This window comes from Pinus tabuliformis, chromosome 2_2 (assembly GCF_031772625.1).
Source record: "Pinus tabuliformis cultivar Carrire ecotype Pingquan chromosome 2_2, CPIR1, whole genome shotgun sequence".
NCBI lineage: Eukaryota > Viridiplantae > Streptophyta > Pinopsida > Pinales > Pinaceae > Pinus > Pinus tabuliformis.
The window spans coordinates 329,897,290-329,919,477 of NC_142300.1; positions in this window are offsets into that span (position 1 = coordinate 329,897,290).

Sequence of the window (22,188 nt, forward strand, 5' to 3'; positions counted from 1 at the left end):
CTGCAAAACTTTTTTGTCTATCCTGAGCAGCCTTTAAGTTGCTACGCACCTTTTTCACCATATCTTCCATTTCTTTGAGCATATCCGGGCCAAATCTTAACCTATCCTCAGGTCCACCCCAGCTTGAGGGTGTGCGGCACTTTCACCCATACAGAACCTCAAAGGGACTCAGCTGTGTTGACGTATGATACCCATTATTATACGCGAATTCAACCAGGTGAAGGTATTCCTCCCATTGGGTTGGTTTCATCATAACACATGCTCTCAGCATGTCCTCCACCACCTGGTTCACCCGTTCCGTTTGACCATCGGTCTGAGGATGGTAGGCTGTGCTAAAGTTCAGTTGTGTTCCCAGCTCAGCAAACAATGTCCTCCAAAAAGTTGATGTGAACTTAACATCACGATCCGAGATTATTACCTTCGGAAGTCCATGCAACTTGAACACATTTTGCATGAAAATATGAGCAATTTGCACAGCTTTATACGTGGATTGTACCGGTATGAAGTGTGCTGCCTTACTTAACTTATCCACTACCACCATAATGGAATCATTATTTTTCCTCGTTCGAGGCAACCCGGTTATAAAGTCCATGGAAATAGTTTCCCATTTCCATTCCGGAATGGGCAAGGGTTGGAGCAACCCTGCTGGATGCAAATGCTCCGCCTTAATCTGTTGACATTCTAGACATCGCGCTAGATATTCAGCTACCTCTTTCTTCATTTTTGGCCAATAGTATTCCTTCCGAAGTGCGACGACCATTTTCTGGTATCCTGGATGCCCGGTGTAATGGCTGATATGGAATTCGTCTAGAATCAGTTTTCTAAGACTATCTTCATTGGGCACATACAGCCTTTTATGGAAATACAACATTCCGGCATCATTCAACTCATATCCTTGTTGTATTTCCTTATCAGAAAGCTGCTGTATCTGCTGTTTAATTTGCTGATATACCGCATCTTGGTCAGCTGCTAGTTTTATCTTTTCAAGTAAGGAACTTTGCCATTCACTGACAAAAATTCTGCACACACTTTGCACCTTTCGACTCAAGGCGTCAGCTACCCGGTTCTCCTTTCCCTTCAAATGCTTTATTTCAAAATCAAACCCACTTAAGAAGTCTGCCCAACGAGCTTGTCTCGTGTTTAAGGTGGGTTGACTGAAATAGTTTGTTAAGCTGTGATGGTCTGTTAACAACAGAAATTTTCTTCCCAAAAGGTAATGTCGCCACATTTTTAGTGCATGGATAACAGCTGCTAATTCCAAGTCGTAAGCAAAGTATTTATGCTCATGCTAATTTAGTTTCCTTGATTCATATGCAATTACCCTTCCTTCTTACATCAGCACTCCTCCCACACCTTCTTTACTCGCGTCAGTACAGACCACGTAATCTTTATTAGGATCAGCTATACTCAAGATAGGCGCGGTGGTGAGTAAGTGCTTGAGCTGCTCAAAGCTCTGCTGACATTCTGAGGTCCACTTAAATACCTTCCCCTTCTTTTGTAAGGAGGTGATAGGGTATGCTACCCTTGAAAAGCCTTCCACAAACCTTCTATAATAACCAGCAAGTCCCATAAAGGACCTAATGTCTGCCACGTCTTTTGGTACGGCCACTCCATAATAGTTCTGATTTTTTCAGGATCAACTGCAATCCCTTCTTTTGTGATTACATGGCCTAGGTATTGTATCTCTTCCTTAAAGAACTCACACTTACTAAACTTTGCATATAACTGATGTTCTCGCAAAGTTTGCAACACCACTCTAAGGTGTTCCTCATGCTCCTTCCTTGATCGGGAGTAAATCAGAATATCGTCTATGAATATCAACACGAATTTATCTAAGAACTTATGAAACACACTGTTCATCAAACACATGAAGGTAGCAGGTGCATTGGTCAGACCAAAAGGTAGCACCACGAATTCGTAATGTCCATACCGCGTTCTGAAAGCTGTCTTAGTGATATCCTCCTCTTTAATTCTAATCTGATGATAACCAGATCGCAGATCGATTTTAGAGAATACCGTTGCCCCCTTCACCTGATCAAAAAGTTCGTCGATCTGGGGCAAAGGATATTTATTTTTGATCGTGAGCTTATTCAGCTGACGATAATCAATACACATCCGGAAAGTTCCATCTTTCTTTTTGACAAATAACACTGGGGCTCCCCAGGGTGATACACTGGGACGGATGTAATTTTTGTCCAGTAGCTCCTGCAGTTGCATTTTTAATTTTGTTAGTTCGGGTACGCTCATGCGGTATGGTGCCCGTGACACGGGTGCTGCTCCCGGAATCAATTCAATGGTGAAGTCCACATCTCTTTTAGGTGGTAATCCCGGTACTTCCTCGGGAAAAACATCTGCAAATTCTTGTACCACCGGTATGTTTCCCAGCATAGCAGTTTTATCCTTCTGATTTGCATATCCCACCTGAATAGCATAGATCTGACATTTCTTCTTGATGCATTTAGCTAGCTGGGATGCTGTAATGGGTCGAACTTGTATGGGATGCTTGATTCCTTGTAATTCCTGTTGCTCTCCATGGTCATCCTTATAGTAAATGGTCTTTGTCTTGCAATTCACTAAGGACCAGTGTTTCTCCAGCCAATCCATCCCAATCAGGATGTCATATGAACCCAAGGGTAGTATGTTTAAATCTGCCACTATTGGCTACCCTGCTATGGTTAAAGAGAAATTATTTATTTTGGCCAAGACCCGTCTCTTGGCTCCTGTAGCTAATTGGACCAGCCACGGATTTCTGAACTTTTCAGATTGTAACTTACACTGTTCTACTATCTTTGGGCTAACATAACTTAAAGTAGCTCCTGGATCAATAAGAACAGCTATAGAAAGATTTGAAATTTTACCTTCAAATTCAACCATAGATGGCTGGTATTCCGCTTGGCGGTCCTCCAAAGCTGCATTAATTCTGGGTACACTACGTGCCACGTCCCCAACGGTCGATGCTTCATGAATTTGGGATATCTGGTCCGTCCCCTTTCGCTGTGGGCAGTTTTTAACATAGTGAGGTCCTCCACAGCCCCAGCATTGAACTGGGGGTCTGGTCATCCCTTCACCTTCTGGCCTAACAGGCTGCTCACTTACTCTTGATTCACTTATTGGCCTAGCTCGGGGCGCACTTTTTGCTACAAATCTGCTGTTTAATCCCTTACCAGCTCCCTTACTTCCATTGCTGCGACCTCCCTTGCTGCTCCCAACCATCCGATTACTCCTTTTTTCATTCCATCTTTTATTTGAAGTATCCCCCTTCTGTTTATTCTGCTGGTAGCAGATCCTTGCTTTACGAATAGCCTCGTCCATGGTTCTAGGATTGTCAAACTCAATCCTCTCTCTTATATATGAAGGTAAGCTGCTCACAAACCTCTGAACCTTGGCTTTTTCCTCTTTGATATAAGGTACATAACGTAGCAGAGAGGTAAAACGATTAATGAACTCGTCCATAGACTGCTGCCCCAGTCTTAAATCATGGAACTCTCTCGCCTTTTCATCGTAGAAGCGCTCAGTTAGGTACCTTTCTTTGAAATATTTCTGAAATTTCTCCCATGTAATGGTCCGTTCACTTACCCCCTTGACAATCTTAATTTCCTCCCACCACAAGGTTGCCTTACCTTGTAACTGGAAAATAGCCAGTCTCACCTTCAAGTTATGATCATACTCATACAACTGAAAATATTTATTCATATTTATTAACCATGCTTCTGCTGCTTCTTCCTGTTCTCCATCGAAATGTGGGGGTTTAATCTTCCGGAATTCTCCCTGCAGCTCTGTTTTCTGACGTTTTGAGGTTTGCTGCTGTGGTACATTATCAGAGTGATCCTCTTTGCCATCTGAATTTTCAGGTTCAATCTGATAGTCTTGTTCTTCTGTCATCCTCTGTTGTTCCGCGCTGGGGTTAGATAAAGGTGGGTTTTGCCTGTCTGACAAACTCTTCAGAATTCTTTCCTGCTCTACCGTCAAACGCGCGTTGTCCTCTCGCAACCGTGCCATCTCATTTTTCAACTCCTGAACAGTTTCCAGGATTGCAAGGTTGGTACTTCGTGTTTCCTCACCCAGCTGTACCCACAGCTCTGGGTTCTCCCGAGGGTTACTGTTGTTTCCTTGCATTTCGTTACTTTTTCTGGCTTAACTGGTAGCTGTTGTAATTCTGTATCTCACCCCTAAATAGACAGAACAACAGTTAAATTATTATCTTTCATATGTATGCATGGTATAAGCTTCTGCACAGTGAAACCCGTCATGCTTGAGGCCACAGTATTGAAACTGGGCTCTGATACCAATTTGTCATAACCTTGTTCACATAAACATAAACATATATAAGAAAATTTTGGTGATACACCATACACATAAACAAAACCATAATATATGTTTTAAACCTGGAGCATGGTTGCATGTCTAACCCACAAATCATATATACCAAACCTTAATGTCATGCATTAACAATAATAAACTGATTGGGTTAACCTTTGTTCGAATGCTACCAATGTTCGTTGTAATATTATTTTATGAACCTATGGACTTTACAGCTGGGCCTAACCATTAACCCACCCCAGTGTACAGCATTAATAAATGGGCGCGGGGCTTGGTGGTCCGGCCGCAGCTCCTGCCGGCGCCAACTCATCCTCGGCCTTAAGGCTCTCAGGCCATGACAGGGCAGGTGGCATGGTCCGTGCAACCGGCCATGTGACACCTCGGGCTCAGAACTCTCGGCATTCCCGTATCGTTTTCCCGCCTTGTGTGGACGAGTCAAGATCTCGCCCCTGGAATGAAGGGTTGTGATCGAATTAAGGGTTTTAAGTTATTACATAACTCATTTGAGCAGGCTTGGGGTTTATTTGTACACGCGGTCCATCCGGCTCCGCTTTGGTACTCCAACACTGGTTTGAAACTCATCAGCGCCATGATCACTACCTGCAACTTCACCGGGAGCCATGAGGTGCCAGCATTAGGTCCACACAGGTAAATTTATTTTGATGTGAACTTAATGGTTTTGATTACAGTCTTGCTGTGAAATTAACAACCTATTGCTAATTGTTCCTCTTCGAGTGTGCAGGTGGGTTATTCAGATCCTGTGTCAACAGTGTTAAGGTAGCCAACCTCGATGGTTCAGCCCTCTTCGGCGGTGAAAGGTAAGCTCTCACTCCTTAATTGCTTTTCCTTTGCATACGAGAGCTCTGAGCTCCTCGACCCTAAGTTATTCTCATTGTTTTGTTACAGACCGCCGTTCATATGCGGGTTTCTTTGCTTCAATTTACTGAGGTATTCTCCAAAGGGAACCCTCACGGTTTACATCTATGTTTATTGTCTGGTTGAGTCCATAACCCGCCTGGTGAGTTATCGTTCACGGCGGAACTCCTGTGTTGATTCATATACCTCATGGATTAATTTTGTAGTATATTGCCCTTGCGGCATATCTGAACTTGGGTCACCGAATCTAATGTATGGCATACGGCATCGGTCCTGGCCGTAATGCTCGATTCAGGGTTAGCGGATCCAGGTTTTGCTTTTATTTAAAGTTGTCTCTATTTAACATTGTAAATGCACTGGTTACCCTTCCAGGGTTACACTATCTGATATTATTTTGTTAAATGATATTTGGACATATTGCTCTGTCCATTCCTCAGGGATGGCTTGCGCTTTGAGCAGATAGTTAATATATAGATCCTGCATACTTAGCATTTTTTTAATACAATGCATGTTTAATTGATTTACTATTGTGGAATCTCTCCTATATCTGTAGATAAGCGCCCGTCTCAGCGACGGTGAACTGATAAATTGCTCAAGTTACTCATGTCAGTATTTCATGTGTTTCTCGCCTTATCTGGCTTTTGCAAAGATTACTCTTGGTTGGTTATATGGTTCGTACCATACTGCTTCCTTGTTTACGAGTATTGAAATACCCACATGTTTAGAGTATTGGTTTCCCTTTCTGGCTAGCATGCACAGGGTTCTTGTTCTGAATCTCGTTATTTCTTTTATCGCTCTTTGTTAATTGATTTCGCTGCTATTGTATTTACAACCATTATGATTGAAACGTTGATGGTGAACGGTTACGGTATGGCTTCTCTTGTACAACCTGCAGAACAAATTTCATGTCTGGTTTAGTCGTTTAAATCTGATATTTCCTCAATTTCCTTATAACCCACAATGGATTCTTCTCTTCCTGGGCACTGGGGTTAGAACCCGCCTACCGCCGTGGTGTCTTCACAGGCGCTGAGGGTTCCAGAGTCGTTCTTGTGGTCAAAATATATGTACAGTTCGATAATCCAGACTCGTTCTTGATGGTAAAATATATGTACAGTGTGATTATATTCATTGTATGCGGAACCGTCTGTCTCGTTAAAGGCTTATTCTTTATAAACATATCTTTGTTTCTATGATTATTTTGTGGCATGTTTCTTTTCCTGTAAACAGGCTTTTATTTAAACTTACAGCGATGTAGTCTCATTAATAACAGAACTAGTTTTAAATCATGACATGGACTAATACTCTGTCCTGTATTTAGTCCTACACTTAAGCAGTTATATAAATGCTGTGATATCGACTAATACTCTGTCCTGTATTTAGTCCTACACTTAAGCAGTCATATAAATACTGTGACAGTCTTTAAAGAAGTAAAGCACGGTTCTTGCTTAACTACTGTAGTTCACTGTAAGTCCTTCTTTAATTAAATAAGGACTCTGTGGGTTGAAACCGTACCTAGTTCACCAGAGTCATAAATAGATACTCAAGCAAGTCACCTGCGCTTCGAGTCTGCTCTTCCACCCATCCGTGAGATCCCTTCATCCGATGGAAATCTCCCCCCAGCCATCTTGCAGGCCTTCAGCCCTCAACAAGATCTGTGCACTTTGTGCCTGGTTATCTGGTCCTCACCAGACTTAACCAGTTGTTTCTTTTTTTCTTTATTTTCTTTCCTTTCTTTCTTTTCTTTGGAAAGATCTCTTCTGTCTGTCCCAACAACACAGAACTTCCTCCCTACACCTAGGACTTTTCCTGTTTGGGAGGGCAGTTCCAATCAGTTATTACAACTGATTTTCTTTCTTTGAAATCCACCTCCCAGAGGCTGCCAGCATTTCAAAAAAATATTTAATTTATTCAATAATGTAGTTTATCACAGTTTTGTTTCTTTTAAACATAAACAACAACTACTATATTGTCTTTTACCATAGTAAAATTCACATTTACATCTACTGGGGTCATTACATCTCCCCCTCCTGTGATTGGACATCGTCCCGATGTCTGTTTTCCTTAAACAAATTCGGGTAAGCTTCTTTAAGGAGTTCCTCATCCTCCCAAGTGGCCTCTTCAGGCCCATAATGCTGCCACTGCACCTTAGCTTGGAAAATAACCCGTTTCCGCAGCTGCACTTCTCTCCGGTCGAGAATGGTCAGTGGTTCGACCAGAACCTCGCCTTCCTTCTCGACCTGCAAACAGCAACAGATTTAGTTATTTCCTTGTTTAAGAATAAAGCTTATTTAGAATGACCAGATTTAATTCTTACCCGAAGATCCTGCCATTGAATCACATGTTTAGGATCGTAGACGTATTGTTTTAATACGGAAACATGAAAAACATTGTGGATCTTAATATGGCTTGGTAGGGCAAGTTGATAAGCTACTGGCCCCACTCTTGCCAGGATTTGAAAAGGTCCAAAATAGCGAGGTGCAAGCTTGGCACACCCACTCCACTGCAAGGTACTCCTTCTGGTTTGGATTCTTACGAAAACATGGTCTCCGACCTGGAATTCTTTGAACCTTCTCTTTCGGTCTGCAAAACTTTTTTGTCTATCCTGAGCAACCTTTAAGTTGCTACGCACCTTTTTCACCATATCTTCCATTTCTTTGAGCATATCCGGGCCAAATCTTAACCTATCCTCAGGTCCACCCCAGCTTGAGGGTGTGCGGCACTTTCGCCCATACAGAACCTCAAAGGGACTCAGCTGTGTTGACGTATGATACCCATTATTATACGCGAATTCAACCAGGTGAAGGTATTCCTCCCATTGGGTTGGTTTCATCATAACACATGCTCTCAGCATGTCCTCCACCACCTGGTTCACCCGTTCCGTTTGACCATCGGTCTGAGGATGGTAGGCTGTGCTAAAGTTCAGTTGTGTTCCCAGCTCAGCAAACAATGTCCTCCAAAAAGTTGATGTGAACTTAACATCACGATCCGAGATTATTACCTTCGGAAGTCCATGCAACTTGAACACATTTTGCATGAAAATATGAGCAATTTGCACAGCTTTATACGTGAATTGTACTGGTATGAAGTGTGCTGCCTTACTTAACTTATCCACTACCACCATAATGGAATCATTATTTTTCCTCGTTCGAGGCAACCTGGTTATAAAGTCCATGGAAATAGTTTCCCATTTCCATTCCGGAATGGGCAAGGGTTGGAGCAACCCTGCTGGATGCAAATGCTCCGCCTTAATCTATTGACATTCTAGACATCGCGCTAGATATTCAGCTACCTCTTTCTTCATTTTTGGCCAATAGTATTCCTTCCAAAGTGCGACGACCATTTTCTGGTATCCTAGATGCCCGGTGTAATGGCTGATATGGAATTCGTCTAGAATCAGTTTTCTAAGACTATCTTCATTGGGCACATACAACATTTTATGGAAATACAACATTCCGGCATCATTCAACTCATATCCTTGTTGTATTTCCTTATCAGAAAGCTGCTGTATCTGGTGTTTAATTTGCTGATATACCGCATCTTGGTCAGCTGCTAGTTTTATCTTTTCAAGTAAGGAACTTTGCCATTCACTGACCGAAATTCTGCACACACTTTGCACCTTTCGACTCAAGGCGTCAGCTACCCGGTTCTCCTTTCCCTTCAAATGCTTTATTTCAAAATCAAACCCACTTAAGAAGTCTGCCCAACGAGCTTGTCTCGTGTTTAAGGTGGGTTGACTGAAATAGTTTGTTAAGCTATGATGGTCTGTTAACAACAGAAATTTTCTTCCCAAAAGGTAATGTCGCCACATTTTTAGTGCATGGATAACAGCTGCTAATTCCAAGTCGTAAGCAAAGTATTTATGCTCATGCTAATTTAGTTTCCTTGATTCATATGCAATTACCCTTCCTTCTTGCATCAGCACTCCTCCCACACCGTCTTTACTTGCGTCAGTACAGACCACGTAATCCTTATTAGGATCAGCTATACTCAAGATAGGCGCGGCGGTGAGTAAGTGCTTGAGCTGCTCAAAGCTCTGCTGACATTCTGAGGTCCACTTAAATACCTTCCCCTTCTTTTGTAAGGAGGTGATAGGGTATGCTACCCTTGAAAAGCCTTCCACAAACCTTCTATAATAACCAGCGAGTCCCATAAAGGACCTAATGTCTGCCACGTCTTTTGGTACAGGCCACTCCATAATAGTTCTGATTTTTTCAGGATCAACTGCAATCCCTTCTTTTGTGATTACATGGCCTAGGTATTGTATCTCTTCCTTAAAGAAGTCACACTTACTAAACTTTGCATATAACTGATGTTCTCGCAAAGTTTGCAACACCACTCTAAGGTGTTCCTCATGCTCCTTCCTTGATCGGGAGTAAATCAGAATATCGTCTATGAATATCAACACGAATTTATCTAAGAACTTATGAAACACACTGTTCATCAAACACATGAAGGTAGCAGGTGCATTGGTCAGACCAAAAGGTAGCACCACGAATTCGTAATGTCCATACCACATTCTGAAAGTTGTCTTAGCGATATCCTCCTCTTTAATTCTAATCTGATGATAACCAGATCGCAGATCAATTTTAGAGAATACCGTTGCCCCCTTCACCTGATCAAAAAGTTCGTCGATCCGGGGCAAAGGATATTTATTTTTGATCGTGAGCTTATTCAGCTGACGATAATCAATACACATCCGGAAAGTTCCATCTTTCTTTTTGACAAATAACACTGGGGCTCCCCAGGGTGATACACTGGGACGGATGTAATTTTTGTCTAGTAGCTCCTGCAGTTGCATTTTTAATTTTGTTAGTTCAGGTACGCTCATGCGGTATGGTGCCCGTGACACGGGTGCTGCTCCCGGAATCAATTCAATGGTGAAGTCCACATCTCTTTTAGGTGGTAATCCCGGTACTTCCTCCGGAAAAACATCTGCAAATTCTTGTACCACCGGTATGTTTCCCAGCATAGCAGTTTTATCCTTCTGATTTTTATATCCCACATGAATAGCATAGATCTGACATTTCTTCTTGATGCATTTAGCTAGCTGGGATGCTGTAATGGGTCGAACTTGTATGGGATGCTTGATTCCTTGTAATTCCTGTTGCTCTCCATGGTCATCCTTATAGTAAATGGTCTTTGTCTTGCAATTCACTAAGGACCAGTGTTTCTCCAGCCAATCCATCCCAATCAGGATGTCATATGAACCCAAGGGTAGTATGTTTAAATCTGCCACTATTGGCTGCCCTGCTATGGTTAAAGAGAAATTATTTATTTTGGCCAAGACCCGTCTCTTGGCTCCTGTAGCTAATTGGACCAGCCACGGATTTCTGAACTTTTCAGATTGTAAATTACACTTTTCTACTATCTTTGGGCTAACATAACTTAAAGTAGCTCCTGGATCAATAAGAACAGCTATAGAAAGATTTGAAATTTTACCTTCAAATTCAACCATAGATGGCTGGTATTCCGCTTGGCGGTCCTCCAAAGCTGCATTAATTCTGGGTACACTACGTGCCACGTCCCCAACGGTCGATGCTTCATGAATTTGGGATATCTTGTCCGTCCCCTTTCGCTATGGGCAGTTTTTAACATAGTGAGGTCCTCCACAGCCCCAGCATTGAACTGGGGGTCTGGTCATCCCTTCACCTTCTGGCCTAACACGCTGCTCACTTACTCTTGATTCACTTATTGGCCTAGCTCGGGGCGCACTTTTTGCTACAGATCTGCTGTTTAATCCCTTACCAGCTCCCTTACCTCCATTGCTGCGACCTCCCTTGCTGCTTCCAACCATCCGACTACTCCTTTTTTCATTCCATCTTTTATTTGAAGTATCCCCCTTCTGTTTATTCTGCTGGTAGCAAATCCTTGCTTTACGAATAGCCTCGTCCATGGTTCTAGGATTGTCAAACTCAATCCTCTCTCTTATATATGAAGGTAGGCTGCTCACAAACCTCTGAACCTTGGCTTTTTCCTCTTTGATATAAGGTACATAACGTAGCAGAGAGGTAAAACGATTAATGAACTCATCCATAGTCTACTGCCCCAGTCTTAAATCATGGAACTCTCTTTCCTTTTCATCGTAGAAGCGCTCAGTTAGGTACCTTTCTTTGAAATATTTCTGAAATTTCTCCCATGTAATGGTCCGTTCACTTACCCCCTTGACAATCTTAATTTCTTCCCACCACAAGGTTGCCTTACCTTGTAACTGGAAAATAGCCAGTCTCACCTTCAAGTTATGATCATACTCATACAACTGAAAATATTTATTCATATTTATTAACCATGCTTCTGCTGCTTCTTCCTGTTCTCCATCGAAATGTGGGGGTTTAATCTTTCAGAATTCTCCTTGCAGCTCTGTTTTCTGACGTTTTGAGGTTTGCTGTTGTGGTACATTATCAGATTGATCCTCTTTGCCATCTGAATTTTCAGGTTCAATCTGATAGTCTTGTTCTTCTGTCATCCTCTGCTGTTCCGCGCTGGGGTTAGATAAAGGTGGGTTTTGCCTGTCTGACAAACTCTTCAGAATTCTTTCCTGCTCTACCGTCAAATGCGCGTTGTCCTCTCGCAACCGTGCCATCTCATTTTTCAACTCCTGAACAGTTTCCAGGATTGCAAGGTTGGTACTTCGTGTTTCCTCACCCAACTGTACCCACAGCTCTGGGTTCTCCCGAGGGTTACTGCTGTTTCCTTGCATTTCGTTACTTTTTCTCGCTTAACTGGTAGCTGTTGTAATTCTGTATCTCACCCCTAAATAGACAGAACAACAGTTAAATTATTATCTTTCATATGTATGCATGGTATAAGCTTCTGCACAGTGAAACCCGTCATGCTTGAGGCCACAGTATTGAAACTGGGCTCTGATACCAATTTGTCATAACCTTGTTCACATAAACATAAACATACATAAGAAAATTTTGGTGATACACCATACATATAAACAAAACCATACCATATGCTTTAAACCTGGGCATGGTCGCATGTCTAACCCACAATTCATATATATCAAACCTTAATGTCACGTATTAACATTAATAAACTGATTGGGTTAACCTTTGTTCGAATGCTACCAATGTTCGTTGTAATATTATTTTATGAACCTATTGACCTGACAGCTGGGCCTAACTCTTAACCCACCCCAGTGTACAGCATCAATAAATGGGCGCGGGGCTTGGTGGTCCGGCCGCAGCTTCAACCGGCGCCAACTCATCCTCGGCTTTAAGGTTCTCAGGCCATGATAAGGCAGGTGGCATGGTCCGTCCATTCGGCCATGTGACACCTCGGGCTCAGGATTCTCGGCAATCCCGCGTCGTTCTCCCGCCTTGTGTGGACGGTCAAGATCTCGCCCCTGGAATGAAGGGCTGGGATCGATTCAAGGGTTTTGACTTAATACATAACTCATTTGAGCAGGCTTGGGGTTTATTTGTTCACGCGGTTCATCCAGCTCCGCTTTGGTACTCCAACACTGGTTTGAAACTCATCAGCGCCATGATCACTACCTGCAACTTCACCGGGAGCCATGAGGTGCCAGCATTAGGCCCACACAGGTAAATTTATTTTGATCTGAACTTAATGGTTTTGATTACAGTCTTGCTGTGAAACGTAACAACCTATTGCTAATTGTTCCTCTTCGTTGGTAGTGTGCAGGTGGGTTTATTCAGATCCTATGTCAACAGTGTTAAGGTAGCCAACCTCAAGGGTTTAGTCTTCTTCGGCGGCGAAAGGTAAGCTCTTCCTCCTTAACCGCTTTCCTTTTCATACGCGAGCTCTGAGCTCCTTAACACTGAGTCATTCTCATCGTTTTGTTACAGACCGTCGTTCTTAAGCGGGTTCCTTGCGGCAATTTACAGAGGTATTTTCCCATAGGGAACCATCACAGGTTTCGTTTATATTTAATGTCTGGTTGAGTCCATAACCCGCCTGGTGAGTTATCATTCACGGCAGAACTCCTGCATTGATTTATATACCCCAGGAATTAGTTTTGTAGTTTATTGGCCTTGCGGCATATCTGAACTTGAGTCACCGAGTCTAATGTATGGCATACGGCATCGACCCTGCCCGTAATGCTCAATTCAGGGTGAGCAGGTCCAGGTTTTGCTTTTATTTAAGATTGTCTAAATTTAACATTGTAAATGAACTGGTTCCCTACCAGGGTTACGCTACCTGATATTATTTTGTTAAATGATATTTGGACCTATTGCTCTGTCCATTCCACAGGGATGGCTTGCGCTTTGAGCAGATAGTTAATATATAGATCCTGCATACTTAGCATTTTTTTAATACAATGCATGTTTAATTGATTTACTATTATGGAATCTCTCCTATATCTGTAGATAAGCCGCCCGTCTCAGTGACGGCTGAGCTGATAAATTGCTCAAGTTACTCGTGTCAGTATTTCATGTGTTTCTCGCCTTATCTGGCTTTTGCAAAGATTACTCTCGGTTGGTTATATGGTTCGTACCATACTGCTTCCTTTTTTACGAATATTGAAATACCCACATGTTTAGAGTATTGGTTTCCCTTTCTGGCTAGCATGCACAGGGTTCTTGTTCTGAATCTCGTTATTTCTTTTATCGCTCTTTGTTAATTGATTTCGCTGCTATTGTATTTACAACCGTTATGATTGAAGCACTGATGGTGAATGGTTACGGTATGGCTTCTCTTGTACAACCTGTAGAACAAATTTCATGTCTGGTTTAGTCGTTTAAATCTGATATTTCCTCAATTTCCTTATAACCCACAATGGATTCTTCTCTTCCTGGGCACTGGGGTTAGAACCCGCCTACCGCCGTGGTGTCTTCACAGGCGCTGAGGGTTCCAGAGTCATTCTTGTGGTCAAAATATATGTACAGTTCGATAATCCAGACTCGTTCTTGATGGTAAAATATATGTACAGTGTGATTATATTCATTGTATGCGGAACCATCTGTCTCGTTAAAGGCTTATTCTTTATAAACATATCTCTGTTTCTATGATTATTTTGTGGCATGTTTCTTTTCCTGTAAACAGGATTTTATTTAAACTTACAGCGATGTAGTCTCATTAATAACAAAACTAGTTTCAAATCATGACATCGACTAATACTCTGTCCTTTATTTAGTCCTACACTTAAGCAGTTATATAAATGCTGTGATATCGACTAATACTCTGTCCTGTATTTAGTCCTACACTTAAGCAGTCATATAAATACTGTGACAGTCTTTAAAGAAGTAAAGCACGGTTCTTGCTTAACTACTGTAGTTCACTGTAAGCTCCTTCTTTAATTAAATAAGGACTTTGTGGGTTGAAACCGTACCTAGTTCACCAGAGTCATAAATAGATACTCAAGTAAGTCACCTGCGCTTCGAGTCTGCTCTTCCACCCATCTGTGAGATCCCTTCATCCGATGGAAATCTCCCCCCGAGCCATCTTGCAGGCCTTCAGCCCTCCACAAGATTTGTGCACTTTGTGCCTGGTTATCTGGTCCTCACCAGACTTAACCAGTTGTTTCTTTTTTTCTTTATTTTCTTTCCTTTCTTTCTTTTCTTTGGAAAGATCTCTTCTGTCTGTCCCAAAAGCACAAAACTTCCTCCCTACACCCAGGACTTTTCCTGTTTGGGAGGGCAGTGCCAATCAGTTATTACAACTGATTTTCTTTCTTTGAAATCCACCTCCCAGAGGCTGCCATCATTTCAAAAAAATATTTAATTTATTCAATAATGTAGTTTATCACAGTTTTGTTTCTTTTAAACATAAACAACAACTACTATATTGTCTTTTACCATAGTAAAATTCACATTTACACCTACTGGGGTCATTACAACTAGTGTCATATAAAATGAGTTATGGTTCTTTTGGACATGTGTTATTGATAAGGCATAATATTGTAACAAAGTATATTATAAATTAAGAATCTCATGATAAATTGGGCATAAATATCCATGGACAAGAATATAGTTCATATGTGTTTAACTTATATATTAGTTCTTTTAATAATACTACTACTAATAATAATTGTGGTGAGAGGCGCTCTACAACTCAGTATGTGACGTAGATGTTGTCATGTAACATTACAATAAAAAATACATGTCAACTAATTAATGAAAAATATTGAATATGTTGGCTCAATTAAACTTTTTAACAAAAAAAATAGAAATAAGACGCAAAAATTCAAGAAAAAAACAGTATAAAGTTGGTTTAGCAACATTGGATCGATGTCGAAATCTTAAAGTATGTTTGTTCTTCAAAAAGTATTAAAATACATAATTCGTATCCTATATTAATGAAATAAACTTATTTGTCAGTAAACATTAGGACAACAAATTCATTTACCTTTTTCTCATGGATTTTATTTTTTTCCATTCGTGTATGAAAACTTTACAATATGCATGGCTCTAATAATGACCACATCCCTTCAAGCACCTATAGTATGATACAAGAAAGTGGATGTGAAACTCCTTCAACCCAAAGAAAATAATTACCTCCTCTATCCCATTTTCTATCATCATAACCAAAGTTGCAACCGAAAAAATAAACATAGTCACATGCATAGCAGTAAAACAAAAGCCAAGGAACTTCAACTACAAAAAGGAATTCAATCCTCCAAAAATTTGCAAAAAAAGACCAAAGAAGGAGATCCCCTCACATTTCTAGGTGACCATCCCTCATAAGGGTGCCATTGGAAAAACCTTGGAAGTGAATTCTATCCAAAGATTTTATGCAACATTTTTTAGATAACAAATTTGCTTCAAAGTTTCGTTCTATATAAATGCAAGAGACAAAGACTATGAAATGTTGAAAATAAAGGTTCAGTCTAACTCATCAAGTGGGAAAGGTCAGGATCTTGCAAAGAAGAACAATTATTTTCCCAATCAATGTTCACCTTAGAGTCCCCAAATACATCAATCTCTTCGATTTCCAGCCACTTGGCACAATAGAGGATGGCCTAATAAGATATCATGTTTTTCCTAGATTCACCTACCTATGCAACTTACAAACACCTCAATCCTCATGTCATCTACAAAAACTACATAAATTAACGTCATAATTAAAATGTGTTTGTGTGACCCCAATGGGGGTGCGTGCCCATGACGACAGTTGGGTGACAGATAACACCCGCATTGAGACATGATAGTTTATATATGGAGAGGTGGTAGGAGGGTACGTGTGTCGCTCCCTCATATTGTAACTCTTAATTGGCAAGCGTGTGGAAATCTGGGTTGGTGGCAATGTAGAAGGAAGTTTTAAATGGACCTGGGAGGTACTTGGTTGGGCCATTCTATGAACAAACCACTTGAGCAAACACGCCATGTGGATTATGCAAGCTATTAGTGGGAGTTGCAAAGGAAAAATCATGCATTCAACCCATGGCGTAGGCAAGGAATTGGGATCCTTCAGTGGAAGGTACGAGCTTGGACTCCAGTAGGGTGGAGCTCCTATGGTAAGTGCTCTTGTCTCTCACTTTTGGTTAGTTTTAACCTATTCTAGTATGTTCTACCTACTTGAAGGTTTTTCCTCACTGTTTAGTGTGATGGGTTTTACGGGAAGTGGGCTTGGAGAATGCTCTGGGTGTTGTGGTTGACAGGTTGGTTTTCCCAAGGATATGCTTTGGTTAGGTGGGTTGTGAATGGAGTTTTACGAGGTTTCTTGCAGTTTCTAGGATCCTTTTTTATCTTTTCTTTCTAGAAATTGTTATATCTCGTGCATTGGGGAATTAATCCTCGAGAGCCTATATATGTGCTTGAAGTGAAAACTGCATTATTACTGGGGTGCCTAGATTAACCTGGGGAGTTTTGGGGCTCCTCCCTCAATTGTTGGAAGAGGGACGAGGATTTGAGGTGCACCATAGATTTATCCTAGTGAAGGGACTCTGGCAAAGGTGGAATTATTAATTTTTCGTGAGGACGAAAGAGTTGTGGGTCAGGTGTGCGAGCTTGCAAAGGCAAGTAAAGCGTTGGCGAAGTGAGGTCTGGTGGGAGGTGGGAATTCTCGACCTTGTGAGTGGGAGGCAGTTTCTGGGGGGGATCCTTCGTTCAATTCCTTTCAGTATTGGCAAAGGTGGCCAAATAGAGGGTAAGGAGCATCCTCTGTGAATGTTACAGTGGTTGCAGTGGTGTCAGGAGGGCATGAAGCCAATTGCTGGTGCACATGACTATTGGATTCCTGGGGTTTTCTCTATTGCAAGAGGAACAACCAAACCATCCCCAAGGTCTTCTCGCATGGACAAAGTCCCTCCAATGTTGCTTGGTCCCAAAAGGAAATCTTGCCAAGGGGGTGCTATAGCAGGTTGTGGTCATGGAGGTGGTAGTGTTTCGAGTCAGAGTCATGTTCGTGAAGGTGGAGAAAATATGAGCAATGACAAAGGCGCTAATAGAAGAGTGGTTGGGTGTGGTCGAGGTCATGGGTGTACTCAACGTCATAAGGCTTTGTTTAGGTCTACATGAGAGTTCCTGATGGAACATGTTGGGAGGAGCAGAGGTAGTGATGGTAGCTCTCCAACAGTTGCAATATTTCCAAAGCCATCTTCATGAGCGAGTGGTCGTGGTGTGGTGTGACCAAACATTTTTATCAGCCAAGCTGGATAATTTGGAGGTATGGCTGGCTCATCTGGAGCAACACGTAGATTTCCAGTTCCACCCTCCCTCCCCCCGCCCCATGGACAGGGCCCGATAATCCAATGTCCATCACTTCTAATGACTAGTTATGGTGACTGGAGTGCTATGCATTTTTCAGGTATTTTGTTGCTTTTGGCCTAATAGGATTTGGACAATAGTGCTCACTATATTTTGGATATTTTGCAATGGTCTGTTATTGATGGTCAACAAACCTGGTCATGTGAGACCACTAGTTTTTTGTTATGCTATGTAAATTTTTTTGATAATTAATAAAAAGTGTGATTCACAAAAAAAAGAAAATTGTGTTTGTGTGAGTTAAATTTTATCTAAGTAAAAAATAATTCATATTTCAAAAATATAAATTAAGTAAATTGATATGATAGTAAGAAAAAATGTGAATTAAATTTTCTTAAAGTAAAAAACAATAAATATGTCTGAGATATAAATCACGTAAATTAATATGATAGTTAAAATGATTTTGTTTAATGTAAAATTTATCCAAGTAAAAATTAATAAATATTTCATATATATAAATTATGTATATTGATACCATAGATAAAGTGTTTTTGTGTGAAGGAAATTTTATCGAAGTACAAAACAAGAAGTATTTCTTATATATAAATGACTAAAATATACCATAATTGAAATGTTTTTGTTTATATATATGATTTTCTTTGAGATAAATTTTAACAAAAGGAAAAGTTATATATTTATATAATTGAAATTTTTTTGTTTAAAATAAAGACAAATGTTTAATGATAATAAAATTTTAAATAGAAAATAATGATATAAATTACATAAATCAATATCATAGTTAAAATGTGTTTGTGTGATATAAATTTTATCAAAGCAAAAAATAATAAATTTTTAAGATATATAAAAGTTTAATTCCTAGATTATGATTTCAGTGTGATTTATATTTAGATCATTATTGTAAATACGAGTGCAGAATATGGATGTATAATTTAATTGACCTCAAACTATTCACATTTGCAAATCTTAATCCATTAGAAGAAAAGCAGAAAACAAATGAAAAATTATTTAAATATAAGACACAGTTACAAAATTTTAGATAATTTAAACTACCCTAGATCCATCTTAAACCTCTATCCATTCACATTTGCGCAAAAACTGAAAACAAATGAAAAATAATTTAAATGTAAAACCACGTTACATTATTTTAGATAATTTAAAATAGCCTAGATCCATCTTAAACCTGGATCTATCTATTCGCATTTGCAAATCGCAATATTTAATAACAAAAAAGGGAAAACAAATGAAGAATAATTTAAATGTAAAACAAAGTTACAGTATTTTAGATAATTTAAAGTAGCTTAGATTCATCTTAAATCTAGATATCTATCCGCATTTGCAAATCGCAATCTTTAATAACAAAAAAGGGAAAACAAATGAAGAATAATTTAAATGTAAAACAAAGTTACAGTATTTTAGATAATTTAAAGTAGCCTAGATTCATCTTAAATCTAGATATATCTATTCACAATTGCAAATCTTACTGAGAATAAATGAAGAATAATTTAAATGTAAAACAAAGTTACAATATTTTAGATAATTTAAATTAGTCTAATCCATTACAAACCTGGATCTCAATAAACTTGATTCCCTCCTCATAGAGTCTGGTTTAAGATGGATCAAGCTGGTAATAATAAAGTTATAATTTAGTTAGTTTTATGATTTTTTAATTTTAATAACTTGAGATGTATTATGAACTAATTGTTTTGATATTTATTATGAATTGATGCCGACCATATTTATCTATTATTTAATTTATATTGTTGCACAAATATTATTATTTTTTAATTAAATTAAATTAAATGATGGTTAAAGTTAATTTTAATATTAGATAGAAGAACAATTTATCAATTATAAAATATTAGAATAAAAAATATATACAAAATTTTGTATTTAAATATATATAATAGCTAAAAATATATTTTTTTTCAAAATACCATCCAATCAAAATAAAAAATAAAATATATATCATCTTATAAAATTTAATAATCTAATCACCAATAAATTAAATTATTAACATTTTTTTAAATTGGAAAAAAATAAAAAAAAATACAGCCACACATATTCTAATATGCTATGACACCATTGACCATAAAATTCCATACTATACAACGCAAAAAACCGATATAAGACAATCGCCCTTTCTTAGGTTTAATCTGCGGATGCCGGCCAGATTCCACGAGGGAAAACGCAATTGCTCCCCGACGTTCATTAAACTTCAACGCTGATTCTGTCTTTCTGTCCCACACGGCAGATTATTTATCGGAGCTGTCTTTGGGAAGGATGATAAATGCAGAAGCCAAGCAAATTTAAGAACTCGTAATAAATATTATGGTTTAGTAAATTTTATGGATTCTTCGGTTTTTATTTTTTTATTGGAACACCAGTTTCAACCATCCAAACTTATAATTCTAAGATTTAATTAAAAAAACTATTACGGTCCTCGGCAGCCCTGGCCACTCATTATTAAGAAGAAATTGTCCTCAGTGTTTCTATGTGTGGGGTCGATTTTGATTGATATTATTATAATTAGTGTTTTATTTTGATGGATATCACTATTTTTTTTTTAAAGAACTGCAAATGCAAGTTAATTTAGAGATTTAAATTTTTTATTACTATCACTATAAAATTTAAATGTTTATATCAGCCTACATTTTCTACCAGACACAAGAAAATTTAAATTTCCAATGTGCTATTATTTAGATTACCATCATTATAAATTTTAAAGGTTTATATCACCTAACTCCTTTTACAAACACAATTTTAAATATTTATATTAACTAGCTTTTTTTACAAACACACAAGTAAATCCAAAAATTTACATTGAATTTTAACTTCTAATCTCTAACATATAACAGTCTAATCTAAAATACATAACACTTCATTATTACATAACACTCTAATTTCAAATACATAACACTTCATTATTACAGTAATAAATCATAAATTAACTGCCCCAAAAGCTGTCTTCACTGTTAGTCTCTTCACAACGACTTGCAATTAAATTCTAGAATCTAAGCTCGCCATCATTTTTCGTCATTGAAAACCCCTCGAAGCTCGTGGATCACAAGCCTCCTTTTGATGTAGAATCAGAGTACAAAGTACAAACTGTCTTAACAGCTGTCCATATTTGCCCACAGAACCCTAGTCAACTCTTCATTCATTTCGGTCTTTCACCATAACTGAGTGTTGTGCTGATAGCTCGCCTATTGAAACAATGGCCCAAATAGGTAATACACCATTATCATTCTTTCGGCTCCCTTTTCTATTCTCAGTCCTTGTGCTGGTTTCAATCAATAACGGAGGGGATTGCGCACAGTTGAAATCTCATGTGCAGTTCCTCAAGGCCAATTACAATGGTGGGCGTTTTATTGGGTGTGCAAGAAACGCCAGCATATGCTCAGATGCCCAGAAGAATCCCCATGGCGGATCCACCTGCTGCTTCGACACCCTCTGCAAAGATCTCACCAGCGATACGTTGCACTGTGGGAAATGCGGCGTCCCCTGCCCCTATGGATTGGCTTGCTGCTCAGGCTTCTGCGTTGACATCAAGAATGCTCCTATGCATTGTGGGAATTGCTTCTACAGGTGCACTAAACACCAAAAATGTCTGTTTGGCATGTGTGATTATTGGTTTAATTCCAACAACCTTGAGTTTAAATAGATTGCGGATTGGCGGAATATATTGGAATAAGGCCCAATTTCTCATACACTATATTACAGCTTTGAGTTTTATAGGGTATCTATATCACACATTTGTAATGTGGTATATTTATTTATGTATATCAATTATATTTAATAAATAAGTATTTATATATATGAACAAAAAAAATAGTAGCTTATATTTGGATTTTTATCTGAAATAATATAATTTAATTATAAATAATTACTAGGTGAACCATAGGGATTTAAACACCTTGAAATATTTTAGAATATTCATAATAATATACACAAATCAATTGTTGAAATTTATTTATTTTTAAAGTAGTTATACTATTTTTACTTGTTAATTAAATTGATTAATTAAAAAAATGTCATATGAACAAGTATGAGTTATGGGTTTTTTTGACATGTGGTATTGATAAGCCATAGTATTGGTCTATGCTATTGTAACATGTCCTATTTATAGATTAAGATTCTGTATGATAAAGTAGAAGTAAATCTTGTTCCCTTTTTTTGAACGTATATATGTTTAACTTATATGTTAATAATAATAATAATAATGATTTAAAATAAAGTTATAATTTAGTTAGTTTTGATATTTATTATGGATTGATACCTATCTACTACTACCCATTTAATTTATATGGTTGCATATCTAATTTAAAAAGAGATAAAGTAAATAAATAAATCTTATATTTTCACT